The sequence below is a fragment of the Crocodylus siamensis genome, chromosome 6 (genome assembly GCF_052110815.1).
Source record: "Crocodylus siamensis isolate JL-2025a chromosome 6, ASM5211081v1, whole genome shotgun sequence".
In the NCBI taxonomy this organism is placed as follows: Eukaryota; Metazoa; Chordata; order Crocodylia; family Crocodylidae; genus Crocodylus; species Crocodylus siamensis.
Window position 1 is genome coordinate 96,611,181 of NC_143400.1, and position 18,489 is coordinate 96,629,669.

Below are 18,489 nucleotides of genomic sequence, written 5' to 3' on the forward strand. Positions count from 1 at the left end.
TACACATATATATATAATATGCAGACAGAATAATATAAAAGAAAATGGTACATGTATATATAAATAATTATAATTATAATAATTATATAAATTATAAAAGAAAATGGTACAAAAATGCATATCTATATACAATTATATCCATTATCTATCTTTATATCTATAGATATAGAGATAGAGATATCTAATTTACACACATGCAATATAATATAAAAGAAAATGGTTGTGGAGTGCCTGCACATCCTACTAGCTCTCTTTGGAGTACTCAGCGTGGCTGACAAACTGGCCAGAGGCTCATGTGAGACTGCCTGGTATCAGGAGGAATCAAGCGGTGGCATACAGGCTAGGAGACCTCTTTGCAGCCATATTCTCTTAGCAGCAGAATTATATATATTATAAAAGAAAACAGTACAAAGGTGCATACAAACAGACACATGTGCACGCACACGCTGCAGTATAAATGAAAATGGTACAAAAAATGCAACCAACCATCCTTAATTTGTGGCTCTGTATTCAGATTCAGGAAACCTCCAAAATGGACTGCTAATTATGACATTAGGGTTTTTTGCTTTGAGTTGTATTGAAGAGTGCTTCAAGGAGCAGCAGAGGGGATGGTGTACACCGCGCAGCTGGGAGGGCTGTTTTTGGTTGATATGTAAAGCAGGTCCTTCTTTCATCTGTATGTGGCTTATGTAGCTAAAGTATCTGAGAAGCTCAGAAAGGTTAATGGACTCACTTAGATGTGAGGCAGAGAAGTATTATCATCTCCACTTAGCACAGCTAGTGTTACTGTGAGCTCTTGAACCATTGCCATGTTTTACCCTGGAGGCAGAGGTATTGTAATGGCGGATAATGCAATGCCTGGTTGTTGTCCATATCCGATTCCAGAGCTGATGAAAAATCAGAATTTCCTTCCCATGGAAAATGATTGTGCGATATTGTCTTTTTCATCTTGAATTGTGACAAAAAGTTGGAATCTCAAACCTGCGCTTAGAGGAAACTCTGGATAGATTCAGTTTGGGAAGGCCTTGTGATCAGGCTTTGTTTTTAATGTCTTCCCCCAAATTCAGTCCTGCACAGCTCAGGCACATCTCTGCTCCCCTCCTCCTGCTCACCATGGCTGTGTCTCTGTGCACTCCCATGGTGTGTATATGTATAGGCACATACCCGTGTGTGTGTGCATATGTAGTTGTGCACAGATACATGCATGATTAGGGATGGCGAGCTGGTCAAATATTGTCAATTAACCAATCAATTAACTGCTTATTTTTGACTGGTCAAAGATTATAGCAATATTACAAACGCGCTACGTTTATTTGTAGTTTTCTTGACAGAAATATGATTTTTGATTGCTTTTGACACATTTCTTAATGGAAAATGTGTGCTTTTTCTGTGTATTACTTGGACTTATAGGCAATTTTTTTACAGATCTTGGCCGATATTTGACCAGTCAATTGACTGAACTTTATTTGATTGGTCAAATACCCAACCCTATGTATGATACAACATACACATGTGATATGTATTGCTGTAAAGACATATGCACAGCCTTCTTCTTTGTTCCCCTTGATGTCTGTATCACACCTTCTCATCAACACGTCATCTCTTATCTCCTTCTCATCCAACAAACAGGCCTTTTCTCCCTCGTTGCCTGCACCTCTCAATTTCTCTGTGCTTCCCTGCTCCACAAATGCTCTTTCGTTTCTTCTCCGAAGCCTCTGAAAACCTGTTTGGAAGACAAATGGGATGAAATGCACTTTGTCTCACGTGGGACAACACCCAGTTGAAGTGTGTGTATGCGTGTGTACGTGTGTATATATACATATATATGTGCATGCATGTATGTATACTTATGTGCAGCTAAATGTGTGCGTCTATAGACATATGTGTGCATTACATGTACACACACACAATCTATATACAGACATATAGCTTGTCTATTGACAAGGACATGCACACTTGCTCACAGGCCGTATGTCCTCTGCCCAGATAGCTGCCACGTGCAGAGTCTGATGGTCTGATCGTTGCTATTATGCTTCAGAGTGTGTTTTCAGAAATAATTTCCTGCCACATTCCTCACTGTATTTGTAGGCTGAGTTGATCCTCTTCCCTGCTGTTCCGTGATCTGCCCCTAGGTTACTAACAACCCCAACAGACAGCCTGGCTCATGCTACCTGCTGCTTAGACACAGATTAACTCACTACCAACCATATGGACTACCGACTTCACAAATTCCTCTCCTTTTGCTTTCTGCTCTGAGGAAAGTGAATGGACAGTTTGCTGGTAAAGGGACTCCCCCCACAAGCCCGGTGGTGTTCGGCTTATGCCAAATCACCTGCGCTTCACACAACTGGCACCTCCATCTGCCTTTGTGCGGCTATTTGTGCACAGAAAGCAGATTACGGCTCTCTCTGCAAAGAGGGTGGATCTCAGCAATGCTTTTCTGTTCGCTAGTCAAATGCTACGGCATATGCAGCTTTCTGTGGATATGCTTGTATGTTATCAATGATAGCAATAACTGCATGAATCAATGGGTATCCAATGTGTATACATCTATACAGACACATACATATGCATACAAATACAACACATATAGGTGTGTGTATCTGTGCTTAGGTACATGTGTACAGAAGCATGTATGCTACAACATACACATGTGTCTGACATGCACACACACATATGTACAACATACACATGTGTGCGACATACACATAGGTACAACATACACATCTGTATTTGTGCATATATCTGTATGTACAGAAACATATATGATACAACATACACGTGTACAACATACACGTGTGTGGTTTTGCACACGTGTGTGTTTGTAAGCAATCACTGGTAACACTGGTTCTGTACAGTGGTGTGCAGAGAAACATGTATGATATGACATATGTACAGCATACATATAGGTGTGCATAGGTAAGTGTGTACAAAACATGTATGCTACAACATGCACATCTGTCTACGGCACGTGCATATCTATAGCATACATGTGTGTGTATTTGTGCATAGGCACGTGTGTACAAAACCATGATACAACATACACATGTGTACAACATACGCATATATGTGTGTGTTTGTGCATAGACACATATGTGTGCATTTGTCAGCAATCACTGGTAACACTGGATCTGTCCACTGGTGTGTACAGAAACATGTATGATACAACACAGACATGTACAACACATATGCACAACATACACATGTGCATTTGTGCATAGGTAAGTGTGTACAGAAACATGTATGATACACCATACACATATGTGTACAATATACACATACACATAACATGCGTGTGTGTATTTGTGTATAGGTACATCTGTACAGAATCATGTATGATACAATGTACACATATGATATACACTGACATGAGAGTATGTCTTGTATTAATTCTCTATTAGGACAGGCTTTTTCACTGTGCGCCCTTCCGTATAAAACCTGGCCTCATTTTTGGACGTGATTTCTTTTTCCCTCAAAGGAGAACCCTTGCGACTGGTGCTCTTGTGGGGTTTGCTCTTGAACCCTTGGGTCTGGCGTGCTTGAGAGCTGCTGCTAGGGACAAGCCCAGAGCAACCTTCGAGATGGGCTTTGAGCCTGCCTGCTGGTGTAGATGGGCAGGGCGTGAGCAGGGCACACTCAGCTGCTGAGTGGGGCAGGTTTCACTCCAGCTTTTCTGTGGCCTGGTGCTTCAGTTTCCCAATGCAAGGAACATCTGGGTCGGAGTCATTTCAGGTTGAAGAAAGTGCAGAGCCCAGGTTTCCTACTTCTTGGGTGAGTGCTGTAACCCTAAGACTATGCTTCCATGTGCAAGTGCTACTGTTTGGTCTGAATTCAATCTCCTTGAGTTGAGGTGGATGCCTCTCCCCTGAGTCTGTTGGATCCCAGGAGGCTGAGAGCATCCAGTGGGCAGTTCTGAGTTCGGCTGTGAAGAGGGGCAGGTGCTCAGATCCCACCTGTGCCCACCTGGTTGCAGGCACCTCCATGCTCAGTGTCCCTTGGGTAGCAGCAAACTCTCTCCATTGACTGGATAGGCACTCGGAGAAGGATCCTTGGAGTCATCCAACACACAATGCAAATGACTGGCAGTTTGTGGGCTTCACACAAGCCACGTTTGACAAATATTGCTTTATTTTTCGCTAAAAGTGTGATGGCTAATTTAGCCCATCATTTGCCTTTTGCTCTGTGTGCATGGTCACTGAAGCCAGTATTTTATTCTCCTTATATGAAAACCTGGATGGTTTATAGGCAGGAGGAGACCTTGTATCATAGCATCCTAGAAAGGAGTAGGAGGAGTGCTTCAGTGTCCAAAAGGTATCAAAACTCATGGAAGAGGCAGTATCTTTTTATTAGACCAACTAGATATTTGCAAACAAATGATTGTATTTAATTGCAAGCTTTTGGGCACACTCACCCCTCATCAGGCATAAGTGAGAGCGGAGATTGTAAAAGTTCTCCTAGGTAGAAATAAAAATTCATATTTCACGGGACTTCTGGAAGTACCACAGATACCTATTTCTTTGTGGCACTTCCAGCCTGAATAATGGTCTAAATACATATTCTCACAAACAGTTAGAGTTTTTTCTTCCCTGCACATCCTTGTAATCAGAGAATTGGAGAAATGCAGAAACATCAGATAAAATGCAGAGGGATCATGGAAATGAATTTGCTTTTAATCAGAGTGAAAGTGATTATTATAGAAAGTGATTATTATATGTTTTTTATGATACATTCACCCACATCTGATTATCAATTTTCATTGAAGCATGAGAACCACTTTGAGTTATTCATAGGAAAGGTGCTGAAGACGAGCAAAGGATTGTTACTAGAGATGGAAAAAAAATGGATGAAAAATGGAGATTTTTTTAAAAGAAGTAAATATTTTTAATAGAAAGCATTTGGGTTTGTTTTTTTTTCAAAATTCCATTAAAAAACCCCCATAAAAAAAAGGACTGTTTTCCCCCAGCTGTAGTTTGGAAATGCATAATACAGCAATGCAAGAGGGGAGAGGAAGGATTTTCAAAGGTTTCCAGGTTTTCACCAGAAAAATTCTATTTTTTTTTAATTACAAAATGCATTTTCTCCAAAAAGTTAAAATCCATCTTGACCTGCTCTAGCTGTTATTAAATTGCTAAGCACTCAGGTGTCCAGAAAACACCTGATAGAGTTAAACTGAACTCAGGGTTTCTGATTCTCCCCTTCCCAAAGTGTCAAAAACCAGGGCATATGGGAGCCCCTAAGTAAAATGCAGGATCTCCAAATACAAGAGCACTGTCTCCTTCCTTTTGAAAGGATATCGAGTCCAGCATCTCTCAGTATGAATACAGGATTGTCATAATGTTATTATAGCCCTGATGGTCTGGGAAACACGTGAAAGCGGGATTTGTTTTGTAATATCTTGTATTAACAAACTGTATATCTGGGAGCAACATTAGGCAAGCTTTGGGACATAGAAATGCCTAAAGGAAGGGCATTGTGTGCCCAAAACCTGGTCCAACATCTCTCTCAGCTATACAGTTGGGCTAGTAAAACATATTACCAAGCAAATCCTGCTAACACACACTGTTATCATGCATACAGAGACTGAGATGAGCTGCTAGAAGGCATTTGTATGCTTCTAAAAGTATCGCGCCCCTTTTGAGCCAGGCACCACGGTTTTTTGCTTTGGTTTGGATGGTTTTGTTGTATCCCACGCAAAAAGCACCTGGGCAGAGCCCTCTCGTCATGCTGGTTGTGTGCCAGGGTCTCGCGGGGGAACGAGAGTATTGCGGGTAAAACAATGAAAGCCAAATTCAGCCCGTGGCTTTGCTATAGATCTGTTCATCTCCCTGAATTTCATGTGTGTGGAGGGAATAAAGCTCCCCTGCCTGTTGTGAAGATGCACTTCACTTAGGAGACCCTCTCCTAATGGTGCCCAGGCAGGTACGACAGGTAAATCCCCATCCAGGTGAGGGGCCAGCACTCTTCTGAGATGGGAGCCTGACCTGCCCGCACCACTAATTTGCTTTGAGGGAATTTCTCTCTCTTTAAAACGACATTTGAACTTCTTAAACGATAGAATCACAGACAATGAGGGCTGGAAGGGACCTCCGGAGGTCACGTCTAGTCCAAAGCAGGACCAGCCCCAACTCCATCACCCCAGCCAAGGCTTTGTCTCCCCGGGTCTTCAAAACCTCCATGGATGGAGACACCACCACCACTGGGTGACCTGTTCCAGTGCTTCACCACCCTCCTCGTGAGAAAATTTTTCCTAATATCCAACCTCAACATCGCTTGCTGCAACTTGAGCCCATTGCTCCTTGTCCTGTCGTCTGCCCCCACAGAGAACCGCCCAGCTCCATCCTCCAGATTAATTTATTCCCTCCCCTGGGGTGAAGGAGACGACTACAGCACAGCCATTCTCCATTTCTGCCTCAGCAAAACGCATCCACCCCAAAGGCCGTCCTGTTCTCCAGCAAACTCGTTATCACAAACTGCCCAAGGAAGAGGGGTTCCCGTGTCTGCCTTGGGTCCTCGTGGCAACTGGAAAAGAGGGCAGGGGCATCATTTTCTTTGGCCATATGGTTTTTGGAAGGAAAATGTTGGGAATCAATGCAGGAAGGGTCAAGGTGGAGGTGTCTCCCGTCTCAAAGGGAGACTGGGTCTGTGCGGAGTCCCTGTGCTTTGTAGGACCAAGCAGAGACTGTGCCTTAATTTTGGAGAAGAGCGGGGAGGAGACGTAGCATGGGTGAAGCGCCAGGACCCTGTGGGCCAGGTGTGTGAGGTTTCTAGGGCAAGGTGACAGGTGCAAAGTTTAGGAAGGGGCCTGGAAAACAGGGAAAATGGGGCTTGTTTGGGGTCAGAGCACGGCCTCACCTTGCTGGTCACACAGGATGGAGGCTGCCTCTGGCCTTTGCCAGCCCATCAGCACGTGCCCTACAGCAAGGTGCAGGTCGATGCACGCTCTGGGCAGAGGACCTGTGAACCAGGGCAGGCTCTTTGGACCTTTCATTTGGACTTCTGTTTCCTGGACCTTCTCTGTCCTGAGAGGCATGGAGCAATATTTTGCAGTAGCCTTGCATCACCTCTTTGGTAAGCAGGGAAACGGAGGTGGCGGGTCCCATCCAGGCCGTCAGGGTTCAATTCCTGCTACACGCCTGAGTCACGTCCAGACCTGGCCCACGGTTGTGCCGGGTGGGCGTCCCCGGGGGTGAGGGGCTCCATCACTGTTCGCTTTGCCCCTCGCAGCCTACCCACGCCGTTAGCCTGCGGAGAGCAGGGCCGTCCACGTGTTCCTGCTTCTCCCGTAATACAATTTCAGCTTGAGTCCTCTGTCCCAGAAGCAACGTAATGAAATTTTCCCAGCAGGATGGTGGCCTGCCCTGCGGCCCCAGATCCTGAAGGGACGAGGGGAGAAATTTCTGTATCAGCAAATACCTTCCGAGTGGATGCAGGGTATTTAGCGAGCACGTGCAGGCCACTGCGAGAGCAACGGGGAACCTCGCTCTTAATGAAACCCTCCGACAGGAGGGTAGGGCTGGCCGGCACGGCCACTGGCGCCTTCCTCCGGTGCCGACGCCAGCTAGGCCCTGCCGAAATAATCCTCTTAGGAAAGAAATTGCAGAAAGCATTTCCATCTCCTTCATATTCTGTTTGGACTGGAGCTGTTGTTGTGTCTGAGTCTCCTACACCAATTTTTGTTCTCTCTTTCGAGGCCCGGATAGCACACGAGGCCTGCAAGGAGGCGTTGGGAGAGACCTACTGCCAACAGGACGTTGGCCGCTGTGGTCCCCCTACTTTATCTGAGTGCTGTGTCTTGTGGTTGTGTCAAGGTGGACGATGTAGCCGTGTTAATAGGTTAAATAATGGATTTGTATAGGATGGCTTGATGCTTCCTTAGGCAGGGGGTGAAGCCAGATGACCCCCTCGAGCCCTGCTTCTCTGTGGAGGACTCCCTATAGCCTGGCCTCCCACTTGCTTTCCTCCCTCCTTCACCTCCATGATGAGCCCTGACCTGTCCCCGCCGGCTGCCGGATGAAACGCTATCTCCCGTTCATTTGCTTTGCATTTGTATAGTCTTCTTCTCTCCCACTACTTGACTGCCAGCTATGCAACATCCGCCTCACGACTCAGTCAATACTAAGCTGATTTGGTCCGGAGGAAGCAAATCCACGAAAAGTAAGATGAATCCCAACACCCGGCGCTTGACAAAGAAGAGGGACGCCTGGCCCCCGAGCGGAGTTTGTTCATCGAGTCCTTGCATCCCGGCACTCAAAACTCAAAGACGAGTTGGGACATCAAATCCGGATCCAAACCGGAGGCTCTTTGTTGTAGTCTGAGCGTAAAACCTGGATCCAAATGGGGCAAGACAGGTGTGCATTTGTATTCTGTAACTCGGGTCCACCTCTCAAGAAGCATATAATGTTTCAAGGGGCTTCAGATGCAATTTTCGGCCGAAAATATAGGCATCTACAGCTTCAGCTAAGAGAACAGCCCCTCGTACTCCCATTTCACTTCTTTATTGTGTTGGAGAGAGAGGTTTTGCAAAGCGTATCCGGTGCAAAGAGCAGGGTTTTGTCCTTTTTTTCAACCAGCCACCGGAGCGAGACACGACACACTTGCAGACTCACCTTACACAGGAGAGAGCTCCTGGGCATGGGGGTTTCGGTCTTTCTACTCGCCAGGTCAGATAGAGGAGCAGCCTGTTTATTTCAATATTAAGCCATCAGCAGATTATAGCAATATATTGTGAGGAAAAAGAGGTTCCTGAACATTATTAAGTCTTTAGTTTGGGATTAGGAGTTTTTAAGACAGATTTAATTAAACGGAGCAGGGGCACCTTTATAAACCTGAAGTTGGGGTTAATTCGCTCCCCCTAACGTGCTCCGTTCCTTGCTTGCACCAAGATGAAACAAATCCCGTGTCCTACCTGGGGAGCCCGGAGAGGGAATGGAAGGCTTCATGTCCAGAGAGGTCAGTGCCCTGTCCAGGGGAGAGTGATTAATAGCCGTGTCAGGGGAAATGCAAAGCGCTCAGTCCCGGTGGTGGCACACAGGGGGCTTGCTCGTACGTACACTGAAGCAACAGGAACTGGTCCAAGGAAAGTGGCCGTGTCCCATGCGGAGCGGCGGTGGGGCGCTCTCCGTCAAAAGCAGATGATTAATGGGACCTGAGATGGACGGCGATTAGTCTTGACTTTGAGTTTCCACCTCCAGGATATTTGGCCTCTCCGCCATCATCTGCCACTAGCAATCCACTATCAAATGAGCCAGATGGGTCAGGCAAAGTCAGAGCTGCCCCACATCCCTGCCCCAACTTCCATCAACCCCCAGTGAAGTCCTTTAAAGAGGTTGCCAGCACTGCCACTAATTTGTGTCCAAACTTTTCTCATGTGGGCCCATTTCTGTGCTCCCTCGCCCAGCCTGGGAACCTGGGCAGATGTGGGCAAATGCCAAAGACATGAAAGGCAGAGGCTGGGATCATGTTAGCTCTAGGTGTGCTTCCCCTCCAGACCTTGAAATCATGCAGATTTAAGGGTGGCATTTGCAATCAGGACAAAAAAACCATTAAGCCTGAGACCGTTTACTCTGAAAGCAGGAGGACTGCCTGCCTCTAGATCCACATGAATATCGGAGTATGTTTTATGGCTTGGAGAGTCGTAGCTTTATAGATGTTTAAAGCCAGAAAGAACCACTAGATCATCTTGTTGGACCGCCGGCATAGCACAGGACAGGAGATTGCACCTACTGAGCCCCACGTTGGGACTAAGACATTGAATCTGAACACAGCGTATCTCCGAAAAAGAAATCCAAGCTTGATGTGGTGACATCTAAACCACCGGTCACTCACCCTGACTGTTCAAAGCTTGTGTCTGCTTTCCAATTTCAATGTGTTTTGGCTTTGCAATCTGGCTTTTGGTTCTCGTTATGCCTCTCTCAGATGTATTAAAGAGCTTGTTGATGCCTGGGAGTTTCTCCCCATGAAGTCCGAGCTCAGTTTTCTGTTTGATAAGTTAAACAGATTGAGTTTTTGATGCGTCTTGCTGCAAGGCACGTTCTTCATCTCCTTAGATCTTTTTGCAGCTCTTTCTGCACCCTCTTTGATTTTTCAGCCTTCTCATATCACGTGAGTCAGAACTTGGCATAGTATTCCCATATCGCTCCCAAAGCTGTATGCAAAGGTCCATTTTTTTTCTTTGCACCAACACGGCATCTTCCTGGGAGCCCAGATTGAATTGCTTGTTCGTTCTGGCGCTTCAATTCTTTCTGGAGTTACAACTGCCCAGGATGCAGTCTCCTGTTTTGTGGGTCTGGCGTGCTTTGTTTCTAAATGTGTAACTTGGTACTTGGCTGTATTGTAGTGCATTTTGTTTGACTTTGCCTAGCTGACCAAACAATCTATATCGCTTTGTATGACCGCCTAACCCCCATCGTGATTCATTCATCACTCCACCAGGTTTTCTGCCAGCTGCAAATGTTATCAGCAATGAAATCAGATTTACTTCCATGGCAAAAATGAATGGCATCAGGCCTGCTAATGATGCCTGCAGGATGCCATGGAGGAAATCAATATACTTGTGTTAGCTGGTCTCAAGTCAGGTGAATTAAACTGTGAAAATCTACTGTGTAGTGCCTAGAACAGTGACTGTTAACCTTGATAGACTCAAGACACCTCTTAGCAAAGGTTCATTCCTAGTTTTCACTCAATTGTGGATTACAGAAAGAGAAGAGAGCAATTCTTCTGTAGCCAAGAACTCAGAACAGCCACAAGAGGTCAAAAGGCTTGGATTGCTATTTGAAATCTCTGGGTTTATCTTGTGAATAGTGTTTGCACACCAAACAGTGTTAATATGCTGTGATATCATACAAACATAGAAAATGAGGGTGGAAGGGACCTCAGGGGGTCACATCGAGTCCAACCCCCTGTTCCAAGCAGGACCAGCCCAACTACATCATCCCAGTCAAGGCTTTGTTGAGCCGGGTCTTCAAAACCTCCCAGGATGAAGAGTCCACCACCTCTCTGGGTAACCTGCTCCAGTGTTTCACCACCCTCCTAGTGAGACAATTTTTCCTAATACCAACAGTTCTCAGACTTACGACACGATTGATTCCTGAAAACCAAATCTTAAGTCAAAATGTTGCAACTTGGAACCGATTTCCCCATAGAAAACAATGGGGGGTTGGTTCCTGAACCAAGGCCTGATACCCTGTTTTCACCAAAAATAACCCAAAATTTTGTACTCAATCAATTATAGATGAGTAATATAGCTACATTAATGTATTTGTATTGTAAATAGCAATCATATTGATTTGGAAGGACTTCTCTGAGATGACTTTGCTGGACTTTTTGAAGGGCTCTTGGCTGGAGTCTTCTCAGGAGTCTCGGCTGCAGGGTTTTTTCGAGTCTCATCTGCTTTCTTAAAGAAAGTGTCCAAGGAAGTTTGGGCAGATGTTCTCCAGGGAGATGGGAAATGCAGTGAACTTGTTCGCTGGCGTGGTGGCGGATCAAACGTTACAAAGTCGAAGCTGACATCAGGAAGTTGAAGCAGGGCATCAATTTATAAATGCTGTAAGTGCGAAATGTAACTCAAAACACTGTAAGTCAAGGACTGCTGGTATCCAACCTCAACTTCCCGTGCTGCAGCTTGAGCCCATTGCTCCTTGTCCTGCCGTCTGCCCCCACTGAGACCAGCTCAGCTCCATCCTCTTTGCAGCCCCCCTGCAGGGAGGTGACGGCTGCTACTCAATCCCCCTCAGTCTTCTCTTCTCTAAACTAAGTCAGTCCCGTTCCCTTGGCCTCTCCTCACCAGCCACATCCCCCGGCCCCCAAACCATTTTCATTGCCCTCCGCTGGACTCTCTCCAACTTGTCTATAGTGGGGGGCCCATGACTGGACACAGGACTCCAGATACCAAGGCACTGCACCATGCCATGCACCCTGGCTGAGAGTCACTGGCCTAGAGCATCCTTCGACTCGTTCGTCTCTCTGTCTATCCCATGCTCATCGCCATGGCTTACGTACAAAGGTGGGTGTGAACCGAACCAAATCATGATGCAGATCCTGGGCAGCATGCTATTACAAGACAAGAAAGAGGACCAGAACCAAATCCCTCAATTCAGCTGCCCTCTAAGCTTTGGGCAAGATCCACAGGGGGTAGAACTGGTGCAGCTGGTTGGCTACTCTCCAGGTTCAAATCCAGACCTGAAATGGGCTGCTCAGGACCCTCCCCAGCTAAAAAGATGCTCAAAATGTGCAGTCTGAAAGCAGATGTGTACCAAAGCGCACCTCCAAATCTTTTGCAGATTTCCCTGCCAGGCCCGGGCATTTTCACGAGCGTGTCGGGATGGCAGCGATGCCCAGCATGTCTGCTTGCATGTGTTCTACATCTTGTACAACGTAAATCTGGATGTTTCTGTTAGTCCTTACACTACACAGGCAAAAGAGCCACCTTATTCACTCACCCGAAGGAACGGGATCTGACCCTATATTATACTCTTAATATATCTTGATGGCACATCATGGATTTTGTCTGGAAAACGAACTAGCCCATCTGCTGTGTAGTAAAATCAGGACTGCCCTTCTGCAGATCGTTAACGACTAACGAGGGGGAATAATGCCACCTCATGGCTCGTCTCATCAGTGCAGGGGCTGTTACAGTTTCAGGCTTGACATACTGCCAGCAAAGATTGACGGGCCTGCTTTTCCCCTGCCTTGGGGGAAGTCATTTCCACCTGGGCAAAATAAGTGCAAAGTGGGTGTAAAAGCACTCCTGTACTCACGGAGTCACTTTTCACACTCACTTTGCACAGGTGCGACTGACGGTGCAAAAGGCAAAGCCAAGGAGACTCGGCATGGACACGCTCACATCCCAGCCTGCAAATAAAATATGACGAATCCAGGAACGACTTCATGCTTCGGCCACTGTACTCCAGACGGGGGTTATGCGCGCCGGGCAGGTAAGGGACACAATTACAGAACCATTTAAGCCCAGGACAGAACTTTCTGGGAACTTTTGAAATCTTACATAATAAACGTACCAAGATGTTAAACGAATCGTGCTACGATTTAACTGTGTTGGACCTTTACAGAAGGTGCTATTTGTAGAATGTGAGTTTTCCTGCTTGGGTTTGGGCTGTACCTTCATATTTATGGCAATCAGACTGACTTATTCTTAACTTTAAAGTTGTTGTTTCAATATTTTCCCCCTCAGATTAAACAAGTGGGGTTTTTTGGTGGGGTGGGTTGGAGTTTTTCCAATCAGTCAATATGAATCTTTGGATCATTAAGCTCTGACTGGACATTGCAAGTAGTGAGATTTACAAATAACAAGACTTCAAATTAACGTAAAAAAAGACTCGTCTTAATAAACTCAGTGTTGCCAACCCCAGTCCTTCAACAATTGTGACTCGGGGCTCCAGAATAGTTGTGAGATTTAAAAGGTATCTTTTTTCTTTACCTTCTGGTTTCTGAGCCTTTGGGTCGTGCTTGGGTCTTGTTTTTCTAGCTTTTCTCTGCGACCACAGAGGTTAGCAATTCACCTCTTTCCATGAGAATTGATATTCAAGCATAGTTATACAACTCCAGGAACTGGAGCATTAAGAAAAAAAAACAACACCCAATATCGTGAAACAAGTTAAAATTGCAGGAATAGAAAACACGGTAACTTTCTAACAAGGGCCAGTTTTCCCCTCAGGGGAAAAAGTAATTATGTGGCCAACTGAAAGGAAAATTCTCCTTTCTGATTCGTCTTGGTTTTCAGTTTAATGCGTACTCCACATCCAGCCCCACTGTTAATGTCCATACTTTCCTGTTAAACTCTGAATGCCAAAATAAAAACCAGCACCCAATAACCTGTCCCCATATTTATCCAGTACTAATATAGTTACCATATAGTCTTCGTGTCTGTTTTCTTCACCAACATGTACTGGAACAAATCTTTATAACATTTCATTATCCAACCTTGGCTTTCTCACTCCTTTGAAAAAGATCCATGGATGAAAAATGCTATATGTATTCATGCAATGCATGTGCATATATGGAAATGTCTGGACTGACTGCACTATTTCTGGGATGGACTTTATAAATGTAAATTGAATGAGGTACATCTATCAGTTGAATTTGCCAGTTAGAAGTGGTGAGTATTTCTGAAAAGATGATACCCCCAGAAAATCTGAAAAGATTTACCCGATGGACCTTGTCTGCCTCTGAAATCTTGCAATTAAAGATTTTTTTGGTTTGTTTTTTTGCATAAATCTAGTTGGTCTAATAAAAGATATCACCTCTACCATGAGTCCTGATTGCTTTTTCTGAAAAGATGATACTTTTTGAGACAATCTCCCTTCTTTTCTTTTACTAGTGCAGGACTTGTCCCATGGGAGGGTGTCCCTTTTCTGTATAAATTCTCTAATGTGCTCTCAAGAAGGCAGGTATGGATACCTGCACCACCTTTTAAATCTGAAGAAGCGTTTACCTCTGTTCTTCTACTGGGCAAGCAGAAGTGATGCATCCACTTGCTCGAGCTCAAGTGCAGCGTGCCATTTAAAAAGGCCTGCAAAACAACCCATTGTTCAGAGAAGGAGCATTGCTTTATTTGCTGCTGCTTTTAACAAGCCTGAGTGTTTTGCTCGGTGGTTATTTTACTATGTGCTTTGTGCCGTTTGCAAGCATAGCGACTCATTTGGGTGCTGCTGGTCATTAGCAAGGAACAAGAAGCTTGTGAGACAACAGAAAGGGTCCCCCTGCATCACAAGGCTAGGAAGGCAAGTGGCCTGTAGTTTTTGGTGATGGAGTACTTCTTCTTTTGCCCTCAGAGGGTGAATCTAAATGAGATGCGTTAATGTGCATTAGCCTAATTTAATGCGCATTAAGTGTGCATGTCTACATGTGCACCCTTAATGCACATTAAAAATGGCAAATTTAAGCTAATCACTCTTAAATTTGATACCTGCAAATGCAGGGCATGTCTATACATGCTTTAATGTGTCTTTGCTAATGATCATTAAATGTAATACCTCCAATGTGAAGCACTAAATTAATGAGCATTAGGCTGTGCTAATGCACAGTAGTGCATTTTTATGTTTTTTGGGGGCACTTGAAGTGCAGTGGATGATTTTACTGCACATTAGTGTCATGTCACAGTTTTTTACATGATGCTTTAATGAGCAGTAAAATAGTACAGTGTGCATTAAACTGCATTTGTAGATGCACCCACAGGTATCAAATCTAGGCATGATTAAAGTGCATTAATGCATGTGTAGACACATTAAAGCACATTAACGCTGTGTGTGTTGACTGGCTTGAAACTAACTTTAGTCCTAAATTGGTCCACACACAGCATTAAAGTGCTTTAAGGCCTGCATGTGTAGATGTGTGCCTAACCCCATTTAATGCGCATTAAGCTAATGCACATTAAATTTAGGCACACTTGAATGCACATGTAGACATGCCCAGAGATGGCATGTTCACTCCTCTGGTCCAGCAGGGTGCTGAAATCAGTAGGACTTGCCAAAGGACATGGGTATTGAGGATAGTGAGTTGAGGAAGGTTATGGAGAGAAAAAGCCCATCTCCTGCACGGTGCTGGGCAGAAGACAGCGTACTTGTGGTCCTTATGTCAAGGTTGTTGCGTTTTAAGTACCACCCACTGCACTGGCTTCTTCCAGCTGAACTGGGACCAGATTTTGATCTTCCAGTGTCTCCACAGCCTCTTTCCCTAGCTGAAGGCCAGCACAGATCACACACAGCAGGGGGTTGCAGTGGTCTAAGTAACTTCTGGATGCAGTCCTATGGAGGGGGAAAAAAGAACAGAAAAATAATCCACTCTCCAACTTTTGAAATCTCCGTCCTGGGTTTTGGCACCATCTCTGTGATCTTACCATGTCATTCTGCTGCTTTGAAAAACCATCTACTTCATGGTAGGTAACACCTCATCTCTAGATGAAGTTCATTATATTTCCTGTTTCCTCTCAAGCTCTTATCTTCTTTGGCTGAATGGAGCACTGAAAGAGTTGGCAAATGTTGGGCATCTTTAATTATCATTAGCGAATTATTGAGAACACAGCAGACAATTGGGGCTCTGGTCTTCAGAGCCATTAAAACAGATTAGAAAAGGCTGGTTTTGTGCGTCGTACACATTTGTTTGTTTTCAGGCACTGAAACTGTAATGGAAATCTCCCGGCCAGGCTTGGCTGTTACCCTAGCACCAGGCAGGGCAAGGATATATGATTGATGAAAGGTTGCTCTGAGCAGCACAGCTAAAACTTGCCTGTCTGGGAGGAAAACTTGCCTGTCTGGGAGGAAAAACCACACGGAGAAACAATAACAATAACAATAAAAAAGCATCCAATAACCCTGATTCTCCCCAAGCCTGTGCAGTAGTTACACACAGCCACATGGACTTAGGATCTGCTTTTTCTTTTTAAGGGTATGGTCTACCTTGGAATAAGAAGTGTATTTCACCAAGTTTGACTGTTTGGTGTGCAAATCCTGCAAAACAGCAGGGAATAAGAGATGCTGTTCAGCTAGAAGGTAATTGAGACTAGCCTTTACCTGAGCTAATTTTATGTTTGCAAAAGGATTTAATTCTAGGAGCTGCTGTTGTGCATAATGATGATGATTCGGGGAGAAAAGTCCCTGTCTCTAACAAACGCTGACAGCAAATGCTCCAAAAGAAGTTGTGAGAAATTCCCAAGTCGGCTCGGTGCTTATGATGCTAGCACGATACCAAGTGGTCGGGACCGGTGGCTTTGAAAGAGAAGCAATGCAATGACATCTTCTCTGTCACTTAGACAGTCTAGGTGCCTCTGAATGCATTACTGTATTACAACCTGCAGAGCTTCTCTTCTGACAGCTCCATTCATATTTCCAACAAGGGCTGAAATCCCACAGGAACCGATATGCCTACAAGCTTTGTTTCAGCACGCAAGCTGGATGATCTGTACCATTTATGAATTGAAATGAGAGGAATAGATCTCAATAGAAATGTCATGCCATCCATTCGCTGTGTCCAAAGGGATTAGCAACAATCTCGGGGGTGGGGAAGACCTGAAAAGGATCTGAAGGATGCAGAAAGAAGCCTCTGGGTAACCCTAAACCCAGATTTTTCTCATTAATGTTTTTTTTTTTTTTAATAAAAAATCATGGGGCACTCCTGGTTTCTATGTAGGTTGGGGATTAAATTAGCTCGGACTGTTTCAATTGCATGAAATCTGGGTTTTAGTCAGTGGAAATACGTGCACCAAGCAAGATGCAGAAGGCAAACAGGACAGGAGACGGAGCAAAGTGTCCTGTCCACCTGCCCTCCGGCCTCCAGCATCGCAGATGCTTGCCCAGACCCTGGGGCAGAAGGGCTGAGTGTCACCTGGCTCTGCACATCGCTCGGCTTGTGGGTCCCAAATATTTTCCATTTTCCTCTTAAAAGGGGGAGGAAGACACAGCAATTCCATGCAAATTATTCCTTTGCCCTGGCCCCCGCACCAGGACAGGTTTCATGGGACGGAGGTGAGAGGCGGGGAGATTTTCTATCTCTCCTCTCTAATTTATTCACCGGTCCCAATCGAGAAGAATGACATTTTCGGCTTGGACGCCGACCCGTCGCTTCCCCCTGAAAGAGCTCAATTTGTTCAACTAGTCAGTATTCTGCCTTCGTTAAAGGCTCCCAGACTGCGACTTGGGCTGAGTCTTTCGACTCACGTTTCCCTGTCTCCCGCTCTACGAGCCCCGCGCCGACTTCCCAGGGCTTTCTCCCCGCCACTTTTTTTTGGTGCCCTCAAGTTACCCTCAGCTGGGGGGAAACTGGACCCAAAAAAAGGAAACCCCTCACCAAAATAAATAAATAAAGAGATGGAGAGAACAGGCTGCTAGTTCATTTTCTCCTGCCTTTCCCTTAAGGCATGAGGTAATGCCAGTCTATTCAGCCCGTGATGCAACCGGTGGATGGACATTCAGAGAGGCTCGGCAGTGGTAGTTGCAGAGCTTACCCGAGCGAGACCTGGCAAGGACGGCTGCTCTCTCACACAAGGGGCTATTTAAAGCCATAGTGAGATGCATTTTTAATGTTTCCATTCAGGAGGGGATTTAGCTGCTCATTGAGAAACCCCCTAGACAATCCTTGTGTATGTATTTGTGACCAGTCTGCATTGTCCTTTGTTCATTTTCCCTCTCCGCCCAGCCCCTTCCTAGCCTGGACGGTGTCCATAGAGTGAGAGCCCTGTTCTTGCTATCGCTGTTTGGGATTTAGAGCAAGTTTCCTTGGGATTTGTCACCTGGGACCATTCGCGGAGATGCTGTGTCAGGCTCTTTTCCTGTCCTTCCCCACCATGTCAGCCCATCCCCCGGAGCTGCCTGTGTAAAGCGATGGTGAACGGGACAGGAAAACAGAGAAAGAGATGTGTGTTATTAATCCCATTATTATCGATGAGAAAGTACAGCACAGAGAAGCTAAGTAAGTTGCCCGGGGTCACAGAGGAAGAGTGTGGCAGAGCATGGAGTAGCCTCTGCAGTGCCTGCAGGTTGC

At 45.4% G+C, this 18,489-nt stretch overlaps 1 long non-coding RNA gene across 1 annotated transcript in view; it reads right to left on the reverse strand.

The window, feature by feature from the left end:
• Positions 1–15,353: 15,353 nt before the first annotated feature.
• LOC149863269 (uncharacterized) overlaps positions 15,354–18,489 on the reverse strand; it is a 22,677-nt gene continuing 19,541 nt past the window's right edge. Inside the window, exons 2-3 of the long non-coding RNA XR_016442881.1 lie at positions 15,851–15,973; positions 15,354–15,758 (exon numbers count right to left, since the gene is read on the reverse strand). This is a non-coding gene — a long non-coding RNA (uncharacterized LOC149863269). The remainder of the gene's footprint in view (positions 15,759–15,850; positions 15,974–18,489) is intronic.